Source organism: Grampus griseus, assembly GCF_964374135.1.
Source record: "Grampus griseus genome assembly, chromosome: 1".
NCBI classification, from domain to species: Eukaryota; Metazoa; Chordata; class Mammalia; order Artiodactyla; family Delphinidae; genus Grampus; species Grampus griseus.
In genome coordinates, this window is record NC_139017.1 from 11,456,770 (window position 1) to 11,470,226 (window position 13,457).

The 13,457-nt window shown below is 37.0% G+C and overlaps 1 protein-coding gene across 3 annotated transcripts in view; it reads left to right on the forward strand.

Annotated features, from left to right (window-relative positions):
• Positions 1 to 13,457, forward strand: part of BRINP3 (BMP/retinoic acid inducible neural specific 3) — a gene marked incomplete at both ends in the record, with an annotated part of 396,299 nt that overhangs the window by 338,724 nt on the left and 44,118 nt on the right. The gene's annotated exons all lie outside the window — the stretch shown is intronic.

Consider the following 13,457-nt stretch of genomic DNA (forward strand, 5'->3'; position numbering starts at 1 on the left):
TCATCTGCAAATTCCAGTCTCAACCAAAAAGGTGTGTATTTAAATTCCAGGCATAAAATTATCTATATTACTGGAAAATAACCAAGAGGTATAGCCATTTAGTATAGATAAAGAAATGGGATTTTTATGTAAGAAACATTAAAGCTATAAAATATATTAATCTCTTGATAGCAAAATTTGCACAGGAAACACAAACCAATTGACGTTTGATATTTTCATTAGTAAAATAAGTTAGATACAGTATGGAAGAGTTGATACATTTAAATTAAGAGACCTGGGAAAAGCTGGCCTCATTTAAAGCGACATGGCATTAAAATGCTAAAGCGAAGGGATCCTTTCAAGAATATTTATAAGAGAGCCAGTGTATCATTCTGCACCTGTTGTTAAGAGGAGGTACAAGTGCTCAAGTTCCAGATTGAATTGGCTTCAAAGATTTTGAAGAATAGCCTCTCTGTTAGTAAATTTTCCCCTCTTGTGAATAGAGATTTGTCTTTTGCAAGGGGGGAGTGGCAGACTACAGGGGCATTCTCCACAGCAGGCACCTGTGAAACTTGGCAGACTTAAGGGTTCTAAGCTGCTGGTATGAATAGCTTTACAGTATGTGGGGAAAGAGGCAACCAGGACTTTCTGATGAATGAATCCATGGAATGCTAATTTTGTGATCCCTGAATTGTGTGACTAATTCAACGTTGAGTGTTGTTGTGAAATACAGTTCACTTCACCTCACAAAGTTTGAAAACATACCCTTAGGCTTTAATATCAGCATTTCATTTTGTAAAAGGTTCGTTGTGATGTTGAGAAAATATCAAAATTAAATTAGGTCTGGCCCTAAAGTTTGTGGTTTTAGTAAATAAACTGAACTCCTTTTTTAATCTAAAGTTAACTTTTATGTGTGTGATAAGGTCAATAGTTAATAATAGGATTATATGCCTAAATATATTCCTGTTCTGGCACATTCTTATACAATGTGGTTAAGTAAACAGGCATCCCACAGAAATTAATTTTTCATGGCAGATGACCCCATGGCCAACAATAAACATACAATATTGATGACAGTATAATATATAGGAGTAGATTTTGTAACTTTTAATCTATATGAGTTTTTATTTTAGACTGATATAAGCATGTTTTAAAGTACAGATCAGTATGGTTTTGAACATTAGTGAAAATGTGTATATAGGGTTACATCAATACAAACAACATTTGAGAGAAATAAAGTTTAAGTGGAGAAATGCTTATGGCCATGTAGAACAAACTACAAAAAACTCAAGTTAGCCCACCTTGGATGTTCTTTTCTTAATATGTTTACTCTATTTCTTCTCCTTATTTGCTTGGTAAATTTCTTCATATCTTTCAAGACTCAGTTGAAATATTACTCCTTTCCTGAAAACTTTTCTTAACCACCTTTCTCGCCAAAACGTTAAGAATTGCCTTTCTGTGTTCTCCATTCCTCAGTTAAAACTTATGGCATTTTTATTGTATATATTTGCTTCTGTGCCTGTCTTTCCAGTAGACAGTAAGCCCCTCAGAGACAAGGATTGTGTTTTATTTATTGTGTAGCCCTTGTTTAACATAATGAACACTGAATATGCAGTTACAATAGATACAATACTGGGTATAAAAGAGAGATAGATAACGTTATGTGTTCATTGCCTGGAGAAAACCTTAACTGCATGTATTTATTTCACGTACTACGTGGTTGCAGACCTGGCTTAGCTGAACTCTAGGTATCACTTAGCAATTAATTAGCATTTTCTCTCATATTTTACAGTGATTTGAAAATGTTTACTGTTTCCTCTAGTCATCTACCCACCTTTCCTTCTAATGCTCTTTCCTATGAGAAGATTTGGTATGATTTGCTTCATATTTAAAATATAAATAAGACACAGCATGACTTTGATAGCCACACCCTCAGTTGTGGAAAAAAAGGGTATCATTTTTTCCTCTGATGCAGTCTTTTGACATTGATCCATCTCTTTTATTCAATGCAGAAATTTCATCTAAGCATGTATTTTCTTCCTAAATCTAATGGCCAAATCTGGTCTATATTTTCATTGCATTCAATTATAAGATCATCTCTTTAGAATTTTTTTCCCCTCTTTCACCCTTGGGTTAGTCTAAACCTAACAAGGGTTTGCTAAGTCCCACTCTGATATGAATGTCCTCTTTGTGGAACTCCAGCTTTGTCTATCGCTGTTGCTCTTTTGGAGGCGTATATGATTCGGACTTAGGCTGTGGTTGACAAATGTACACATTCCCCTCTGCATCTTCCCCTCTGCATCTTTATGTTCAGGCCATTCAGATATTTTTTCCTCCCTCTACACCTCTGGACCCAAGGAAGGAATTGGGTGTTCCGTCCATCTTTCTCTCTGTTGCTGCTGTTTCTGCAAGGCTGCACATAGCTAGAGTTGTGCAAATATGCAGGTGGACTGCTGGCTCCCTTTGCACTGATCCCTAAGCTTAACAAGGGTCCCATTACAGGCCCCCCACCAATGCCGCCCCTTCTCAGGCTCAACACAGCGGACAGAGCACAGAAAGTGACCAATATCTAACCTCTGGGTTTCCCTCCAATTTTCTTCTCTGGGATGGGCTACCAAATCATTTTCTGACTCACACATACACCCTGATAATTCATGTTCAACGTTTGAACTGAAAATTCAAGAATTTGATGTTTTGCTTCTTAATTTCTGCAGTAACTTCTTCTTTGCCTTATTAGTATGGTTAGCTGCCTTCATTGGGAGAGGGATCTCAAAATGCTAATTGGAGAAGAGTAATACCTGCTCATCTAGATATTGTGAGGGTTTAGAATAGCTCAATTTTATTGAGTATTTATTTTATCTCAGTCACTTGTAAGCATTTTTATATAAATATATATTTAATTTATTTGGAGTCAATGATTTTTAAATGAAAGTGTTTAATAAATGCCTGATGTATAGTAAGTGCTCAGTAATCGATGACCATGATTATCCCATACACACTTCTTTCACTGTTCTTCTAGTCTTAAATTTGCTTCCTACTAGTGTTTTGGACTAGTCTTTTAAAATTTATTTATCAGTAAAAGTTGAGATAGGAATAATTATTCCTCTCAAATTACAGGACTCATGTAGATTATATGAAAAATGAATTTGTATATAAAAATGAATTGGATGATGGAACAGAGCAAAATTAGTAAATATACTGAAATTGTAAGCTCATGTTGATTAAAGTTTCAGTGATGACAGTAATGATTGAAGCATTATTTCATGGAGTTAAACATTTTGATGAATGAGATTGTTCAAAGAGGGAAGGCAGGAAGAAGTATTAGAAGCGTATCCCAATAACATGTTAGATAAAGACTGTACCTAGCGCATTGCCAATGGGAAAGAGAAAAGAAGGACTCCATCTGACATGAACTGAGCTGACAAGTTATGGTGGCTGAATATATTTTCAAAAATGGTGATTTTTGTTAAACTATGTATGTTAGACCTTTGAGTACATTGCTAACTAAGTCAACTTTTTCAAAACTCCTCTTGAGTCAGATAAATTGAATTGCATTTTTTAATTTAAACAAAAGCTAGAGGAAATGAAAAAGATGATCATAATATAATATTCTGGAGATTTCAGATAATAATATGATTTTAATAAGATTACACTATACTAGGGTCTCTGTCTTAGAATATATATATATATATATTTTTACCATTAAAAAGACAGGAACCTAGGGCACATGCCTCTTATTGTAATTGAGTGAATAGAAGATGTTCACACAGGCACACATGCATGTGTGTGCATGTGTGTCTTGTCTTATTATTTCCAGACTTAATTTTTAGTACATTCCATGGTAATTTTGTTCTGCAAGAAGTTAGCTATTATAGTAGTGTAGGTATTATTTTATACATTTATAAATTGGTATAGAGATAAAAGAATTAGAGAAATATACAGACATTTTAACAAAATAGGCTGCAATGGCACATACTGCTTTTTATCTTACCTTTTTCCACTTACAATATATTGTAAAGATTCTACGATATTCAAATGAAATAAAGAATATAAACTAAGGCAGAAACAGTTATTCATTTATTCATACTTTATAACCTGTTTCTTTCTAAAATCATGATTTGAGGTGAATGCATTGATGCTCTTGTTTATCCTGGGGCCATAATCTAAAATCAAAGTGTTAGATGCAAATGTCACCGGTCATTATATTAAATGCAAACATATTTGTAATTGGCATGGCAATTGCTACCTCCACGGAATATGAAGCATATATACTTACGATTTCTGGTTACTCCTACAATATTACCTTAATTCCCCAAAGTGGGTTCTGTTGCCCATGCATGTATCAATACGTGTACACCACAATAAAGTACAAGCACCACGTTGAAAATAACATATTTCCAAAAACTTTGAAAGTGTCATCCCCACTGTATTAAAACTAAAGAACTCCAAATTCTACCAACAAATGAAAAAAGCATCAAAGCATGATTGAAACGGAACATTCCCAGAAGCATTTCCATAAATGTATTTTATGGAGAGCCTTAAACAAAATATATACCATTAAAGACATTTTATTTAAATATTTTATAATGGCAACATTACTGATTCTCAATTTAGATTGAGAATTTTTCATAGCAGTTCTTAAGGATTAATTCCCAGATGCATTTCTAATGACAAATGCTATAATGCCTTATGGAGATCAATTCCAGAAAGGCCATGTCAGTCTCTTAGAAAGATTTAAATTTAAACAAGGCCAGACTAGGCCTTGGCAACCACTTTTCATGCTAATTAAAGTATATTCAGATGTCACATCTTCCCTGAATTCCACGTGGATTAAAGCAGGTGATCCATGTCACTAAACCTGTAGTAAAGAGGACCTGGGACATAGCCCACGTCTGGCTTTTTCATAGCTTCCTCCAGAGGATTGTTGTCCTGCCCTAAAGGCTCATGCTCCAGCTCTCCAGGACCAGTTATCCTAAAGGCTGGCACTTCATCGTTTCTCATTTATGTAATTTGTGAGCATTATGCAAATTAAATACCCCTCCCAAAAAGCAGGGGCTAAGATATACGTTATAATTGTATAAATCAGATCATGTGATTCCATTCCCACCCATTTGCTCTGGGATGACAGGGAGGTCTCCAATCTGGCCAGCTTGGTTTGTATAATCCCTGCCTGTGTCTGGAGCCTCCTCCTCACCACACTGCTCCAGCCCCACAGCAGCCCCGCCTTCCTGGGAGGCTCCTGCCCTACCCTGAGCCTTTGCACACGCTGTTCCTTAGGCCCATTCATGCCCCTTCCCCTCCTCTGCCCACATAACACAATCTACCTGTACTTTTTGCACCTTTCGCAAAGGCCGTGTCATATTGAGTTATGTGATTATTTGATTAACATCTTTCTTTCTTGTTAGATAATAGTGTCCAAATGGTGAGAACCATTCATTATTTGACTCAATATTTGTCCTCAAAGTTTAGCATGCTTTCTGGAACAGAGAAAATGAACATTATCCCAATTTCACCTAGGAAAATAGATATTTCAGGAAAGGGAAAATAACCTATTTAGTTTTTATGCGTTCTTTCTGAGAGGCACATTATTGAGGGATTTCTGTGTACCAAGCACTGTGTAAAGTTCTTTTCATGCCTCAGCTTGTGTAATCCTCACGGGTAATGTACTATTATTATCCCCATTGACAGGTGAGGAAATAGAGTCAAAGAGAGGTAATTGTCTTATCTCATATACAAGATCTAATAAGAGGCAGAGATGATGATAACCCAGGATTTGTAATATTCAAGTTTATAATCTCAAATCCTACATATTGTAACTCTGGGAGGGAGTTGGAGGGATGTCTAACTATTATAAATGTATTGAGAACTCTATTCAGGTAAACAGAGGAAACTTTAAGCCATGTTCATTTTATACCTTTTCTTTTTACAGTTAATTCTCAATTATGTTCATGCTTCAGTGTCTGATTTAAGATAAGTGACTCAATAGTCAAAAGGTTAGTTTAAACCCATTATTTACATAAGACATATTACCAATCTGTACTGCAGTGTCCCCATCCACTTAGTCGCTCAAATAAAAAACATAGGAGTCGGGCTTCCCTGGTGGCGCAGTGGTTGAGAGTCCGCCTGCCAATGCAGGGGACGCGGGTTCGTGCCGCGCTCCAGGAAGATCCCACATGCTGCGGAGCGGCTGGGCCCATGAGCCATGGCCGCTGAGCCTGCGCGTCTGGAGCCTGTGCTCTGCAACGGGAGAGGTCACAACAGTGAGAGGCCCGCGTACCGGGGGAAAAAAACAACAACAACAACATAGGAGTCATCCTTGCTTTCTCTCTTTCATACTACAGACACCATCCAGCAATAAGTCTTGTTAGCTTTCTTCTAAACATTTATAATCCATTTATCTAGGTCTTTCTAGCCTTACTTCTCTCACCAATGCCTAAGCGACCATCACATCTTCCTGAATTACAGCGACAGCTGTGGTATCATAACCGGTCTGCCTCATCACACTTCTGCTTTCATCTTTCTTTAAATTCACTCTCCACATAGCAGTCAGGTTGCTTTTCATTGTAAAACATTTTTTTTCCCTTGCTTCCTTTCTATTCCACCCTAAGGCTGTAATCCAAATCTGCCTCCTAAGATTAACGTAATCCTACTTGTTCTGGGCCCTGTTTTATCACTCTCTGCTAACTCATTAGGTGGCAGCCACAATGATCTTTGTTATCCCTTTCATGCCAAGCCAAAGCATCTGCACTCTGCCTGGAATACATATCCTTTGCTCAGCTTTGCAAAGATAGCAAATTCTAAACATTCAGCTCTTCAGCTCTCCGTTCAAATATCACCTCCACAGAGAGGCTTTTGCAGGGCTCTCTTCCCGCAGTAGCCCTTGTGCCTTTAACAGATGGTTAACCTTTTCATAGAGCTTATGCTTATTTAATATTTCCTGCTTTTGTTTATTGTTTCACTTATTTATTGAGAATTAAATCCACAATGAGATAATGTCTCTTTTTCACTATTGTATTCTTAAGCCCAAAATACAGGAAATGGTGTAGGTGGTTTTTGTTTTATCGGTTTAGTTTGTTTTTTATGGAACTTAGGTACAGAGATTTGAGTTAATCATACCTGCAGGTCATAGTTATAATTTTTGTTCTCTGCTAGGACCTTGTCTCACTTTACTTATACATGGATTGTATGTTTATTCTTTAATCTCCACTTCCATCCTGACGGTTGCCCCTTCCATTGGGCTTGATATATGTCTTTAAATGTGGAATGTCATTGTAAAATATGTAGAGATGATATTCAAGTATGCATATTTAATTTTCATGAATTGCATTATGCATTTTGTTCCTTACTTTTTTTCATAAAACATTTTTAAGATCCATGCATCTTCCTTTACCTATATTTTGTGACTTCAGATTGTTGCACAGTATTTCATAATTGGCATCCACCATACTTTCCATACATTCCTGAGTGACTTGCACCCAAGCAATTCCTAACCCCTGCCACCATATACTATGCCACAGGGAACATGCAGCTTCATGTTCTGCCTCTGATCTGTGGAGAATTCCTCTGTGATATATACCCAGGAGTGGGATTGCTGAGCTGTATATTCTTTTTTTCAATAAGACACGGTAATTTTTTTTTTAGTAAGCCCTTGTAGACTTACTTATTTTAGCCCTGTGTAGTAAAATGTCTTATCAATACATTATATTTTTGTCATGTGAATACATATAAGCCCCCCACATAAATAAACTATCACAAGTTCTTGCAGAATACGTTTATTGTCTTACTATAAACTAGAAAATATTAATTATCTATGACTGCATAACAAATCACTCTAAGATTTAGCAGGTTAAATAGTAGATGCTTATATCATAGTTTCAGTGAGTCATAATTTTGGGAGTATCTTAGTTGGATGTTTTTTTCTCAGTCTCTCTTGAAATTGAAGGGGAAGCTGTAGTCATCCAAAGACTTGACTGTAGCCGGTGGAGGTACATTCAAGATGGCTCACAGACATGCCTGTTGGAAGGAGTTCCTAGTTCCCTGACAGGTGGTGCTGTCAAAGTAACATTATCACTGTATGTCCTCCCGATATGCTGGCTTGCTTCCCCCAGAGTTCATGATCCAAGAGAGCAAGAAGGAAACACAAAGCTTTTTATAACTTATTCTCAGAAGCTAAAATCACTTTCTTCATTTTCTATCTGTTATATTCAAATCTAGCCCACAGTCAAGGAGAAAAGAATTCAGCACCACTTGCTGAAAAAAGGAGTGTCAAAGAACTTGTAGATATATCTCAAAAACACCACAACACCAGTAGGTCATAATGGAGCCCTATATCTTGTAAACTCTGAGTAAATATATTTTTATTATGTTCTGGCTTTGATTCTGTAAATATCTAGTTGGTGCTAAACATTTGTTAAGAAATGGGAAGGGTAAGATTTATTAAGTCAGGGTTTGTGCTACAATTGGATAAAAGAAAATATGATACAGATGACTTAAAATACAATCCAATGCAGGTGGATTGCATCGAAACACATTCCACTACAACCCAATATGATATAATTCAAATATCTGAGGCCACACAGTGCTATATGACACAATATGATACAATTCTTTGTGTAACAGAAGGGTACTGTTAACATAGGTGAAATTAACCTAATAAAATTTTCACAGTGAAGTTATAATTTGAGTTAAGATGTAAAGAGTGATTGATTAGGCAGCTGCCAGATAAATCACCCATCTTTAGGTGGTTCTAGTCAGAAAGAGCATCATATGCAATGTACAGAAGTGTGGACACTGCAAGTGTGTTCAGAAATCTGTGAGTATTAGCCATTGGCATATTTAATATGTAGATCCTGAGTACTTCTTGAAGTTCACATTAGAGAATGCCGCCAATTAACATGGACAGTTGACAGGCATTCTTTTTAGGCAGGTAATTTGCTTTAACACATTAGTTGTGATGAGCAGTTCAAACCTTTGTTGAGCATTTTGCATACTTTTTTAGTCGTCTCAACAACTCTATGTGTAGGTACCATTACATCTATTAAAAATAACTAACATCTCCAAAGGCAATTGTAAATGACCAATACAGAATACTCAATCCAATAATGCTGAGATATACTGTAGTTTAGAGTTGCCAACTCATACAATTCAAAGGGAAGAAAGAGGGTAAATGAAAATGAACTTGTAGATGGGGCAAGATCATAGACAGCTTTTTAAGCCCACAATGTGGAGCCATTGATTATTTGAGCAGGGCGATGGGGCTACCAGATTTACTTGTTAAATAGTTCACTTTGGTAGTAGTATGAAAGATAGATAAAAGAGATTGACATTAGAGTCAGGGGATATCCAGACCAAAAGCGACAAAGATTTTCACAGAATAAGGGAATAAATAGGAGACACATTTAAGAAATAGAATAGACAGACCTTGGTGATAGAACAGTTGTTGTGGGGATGTGGGAATTGGAAGCAATTAGGAAGATGTGAGCTTCTAGCTTGGTATCTGGGTTAAAGATACATGATTTACTGACTTAGAATAGTTACAGTAGTTGAAATGGATGGTGTCTTCTGTTTTTTTATTATTATTTCAGGGGTTTTCAGTGAGAAGATTATACTCATTTTCAATCATTAGATTATTTCTAGCTAATCTCAAAATCTGATCTCATAACTCTCCAGTATAGGTTACAGTCAACACTAATTCATATCCATTTCACTGTGAGTGAAGGCATTTTGCACAGCTTTTGGTAGCAAAATTTTGGATTTAGACACCTCCCACCTGTTTACTTTGTAAACTTTGGCAAGTAATCTAATATCTTTTGGTCTCATTTTTATCGCCTGTGAAGTGGGACTAATAATATCCATCTTTATTAGTTAGGGCAAGCTGACTAATAGACCAAATAGACACAAATGTATAATCAAACACAATAGAGATTTGTTGTCCCTCGTTGAAAGAACCCAAGATGGTTCTGGGTTGGCAGGGGATGGAGTGCAGGGTTGTACTGGTGTCGGAAAGTGTGACTTCACTCCACAAAGTTCTTCAGGGATCCTGATTTATGGGGCTTTGCATTTTCTATGAGTGGCTTCCAAGTTTACCTGGGACATCAACATCCAGCCGGTAAAAGGGACTGCAGTGTGTGGAGAAGCACCATTTGCTTCTTAAGGTCCTAGATCAGTACTTAAATCTTCCATTCCTACTTCATATCAAGAACCTGTCACATGGTCGCAGCATAGCTGGATGCAAACCTGACTGGGAAATATAATCCCAGGCTGCGCAGCCCCTTCCTGGTGACACCTGAAAAATGCCAGGCTAACTTTAGAGTTGTTGAGGAAATTAAGGTAATACATGTGGCTCTCTTCAAACAGGATCTCAAATGTAGTAGGTGCTCAACAAATACGAGGTTGAGGGGAAGTTTGTGGGCAGCAATTCTCCTCTTCCTGCTTTGCTCAGAAGCTTCACAGCACCTTTTTCCTCTCTTGAGATGATTACAATAATGCTTAGGATAAATGAAAGCAGCTAACAAGGTTTGAGACCACTAGTTAATTAATTAATTACTTTACAAGAAGGAGTCAAAAATGTTTTGATGAAAGATGTAGATTAAGTAAAACAAACTAACAAACCAAAAAGAGAGCAAAGAGTCTGGCTGGTTTAGACTCCTGATTGCTCAAATGGTAGTGTGAAGATGGGGTAACAAGGCTGGGAAAGATTGCAGAAGGACTTTTGTTTGTTTGTTTTTAAAGAAAAAGTCACACATACGGTCAAACAGCTCAAAGATCTTAGTCAACTCTTTCATTTGCTCAGACAAACCTATAAACTAGGAAGATAAAGTATTGTGTCTAAAATCGGATAGAAAGCTTGATGGCAGCAGTCGAATTGATATCTGGACAAGCTTTCAGAATTCTTTGCTGAAGATATGCTTTGCTACTGCACTATTTCCCTTGCTTGACAACTCCTATTGGTGAGCACAATCACATTGAGATTTTTACTCAGAAATTCAGAAGATAAATCCATGTCTCCAAAATAGATATGTAATTATTTGTAAAGGATTTTTCTCTAAAAGGAATTTTGTGCACCATTTTATTTTTTTCTTTTAGAAGACTTTTATTAGATCATAAATGTACAACAGCATCTTAACTCTATACACGCACTTCAGTTTCTTAAAGGAATATGGTTATGTTTCATTCCACTATGATCCTGGCTAATAGCTTTTCAACACTTTGAGAGAAAAATCTTGAAAAAGGTTTAACATGTCACCCAATAATTACAAATTTAACATTATCAAAGAAGGAATGCTTCTATACTCTTACAAAGACCACTAGAAAGAAACAATTAAAAAGCTAAGAGGGGCTTCCCTGGTGGCGCAGTGGTTGAGAGTCCGTCTGCCGATGCAGGGGACACGGGTTCGTGCCCCGGTCTGGGAGGATCCCGCGTGCTGCGGAGCGGCTGGGCCCGTGAGCCATGGCCGCTGAGCCTGCGCGTCTGGAGCCTGTGCTCCGTGACGGGAGAGGCCACAACAGTGAGAGGCCCGCGTACCGGAAAAAAAAAAAAAGCTAAGAGGACTGACTGATTCACATTCTTACTATCATCATTTACCTCTTATTCCTTATTGATTTAAGAAGTGTAATGTGCAAGTAGTGTTCTCTATGCTATTCATTACAGCATATGGAGTTAATGTAACCACTTCGCTATAAATCTTCTGTGACTTTTGGGACAAAATGCTAGAAGAATGAGACTGCTAACTAGGCAGCTAAAAACAACCTTTTATTTGCTAACATTATGTACAGTTTAAAAGTCTTCATCATGTCAATTGCATTCTCATTCTTCACATTAGGCATGCTGCTCTAAACACAGATTGGCTTATTGTCCTTACTGTTCAGAAACTGCACCTGTTCTTTTTTAATGGTATTTAAAAGAACATAATGCCCTAATTATCTACTGCACAAATTACAAGTATCCCCAGAACTGATAAATAATATAGCACGACAAACTATAATTATAGTTCAATGCTTATTTGCATGTAGATGACCAAAAATATGTCGCTGAGCACACTACATCTAGGAGACCAAAAAAAAAAAATTACTATCATTTCACTTCCAAAAGATACTTCAGTTTTTAATTATTGGCTGAGCTGGATAAATTTTAGAATTGGTTTCTATAGAGGAGACGATCAGTAAGAATAAAAAGAACGAAGGAGTAGCGTTTGTTTGTTATTAACCTTCTCACAATTCTGTCCCTTATCTTGATCCTTACCTAACAGACAGTAATAGAGTGGTTTTGTGTAGAGGAGAGTATCAAATAAAATTGAATCTGATTTATTTTTGTTTTGACAGAAATTGAAATATGTATAAATGAAAGCCTAGTAAAAATTATATTTGACAGTCCTGTATAAACATGGTAGACTTACCCAATCAAATCAGAACTTTGAAGTGTTTGTTCTTATGAAATAGTAATCAGACACATTTAAAAGATTTTAAAAGTATTTTGTATTCTTATACTTTTTATTGTCTAATTGGTATTGACATAAAGGCCTTCTTTGATCTAGTGCAAGTCAAGCCTTGATAAATAAATGAATTCAGCAAGGACTTGCTAAACACAGGCTGTATGTAAATGTTTTATTCACTATCCGTCTGCCCCAAGTATATCAGAAAATTGGTTTGCATAGTTTATTCTTTGTCCTGATTATCCACTACTTGGGGCATAGGTAAAGCCATTCCAATATTCATTTGTTAAACTGGTAAGCCATGGCAAATGGCAAATGAGAGTTAATGCTGGGAACCTATCTTTTTTTTTTTTTTTTTTGCGGTACGCGGGCCTCTCACTGTTGTGGCCTCTTCCGTTTCGGAGCACAGCCTCCGGACGTGCAGGCTCAGCGGCCGTGGCTCACGGGCCCAGCCGCTCCACGGCATGTGGAATCTTCCCGGACCGGGGCACGAACCCGTGTCCCCTGCATCGGCAGGCAGACTCTCAACCACTGCACCACCAAGGAAGCCCCTGAGAACCTATCTTATTAACAAATAATGTGTGTTAAGTGTGGCATTGCATCCTGCTTTGGCAGATCTCAGGCAGAATTCTCTTTTAAGAAATTTAATTTTGGGGAATTCCCAGGTGGTCCAGTGGTTAGGATTCAGCACTTTCACTACCGGGCCCCAGGTTCGATCCCTGATCGGGGAACTAAGGTCCTACCACAAGCTGTGTGGCAGGGCCAAAAGAAAAAAAACAATTTAATTCTGGACCAAGTTGGTATTTAAGTTCTATGAAATGAGTAGATAATGATAACCTTTATCCATTAACGAAGCCTTGTCCATTTGATGTAGGTAAATTGATTTATCAGTTAGAAGCTTCAAAAAATAGTCTGTGGCAGATAGAATTGAATTGTCAGTTATATAACACATACTAGTCCCTTGATAACTATTTGCAGAATAAACAAATTGTTACTAAATTACAAAATAATACGGTTAAAAGCCATTTTAAAGTCTAGGAAAGCAGG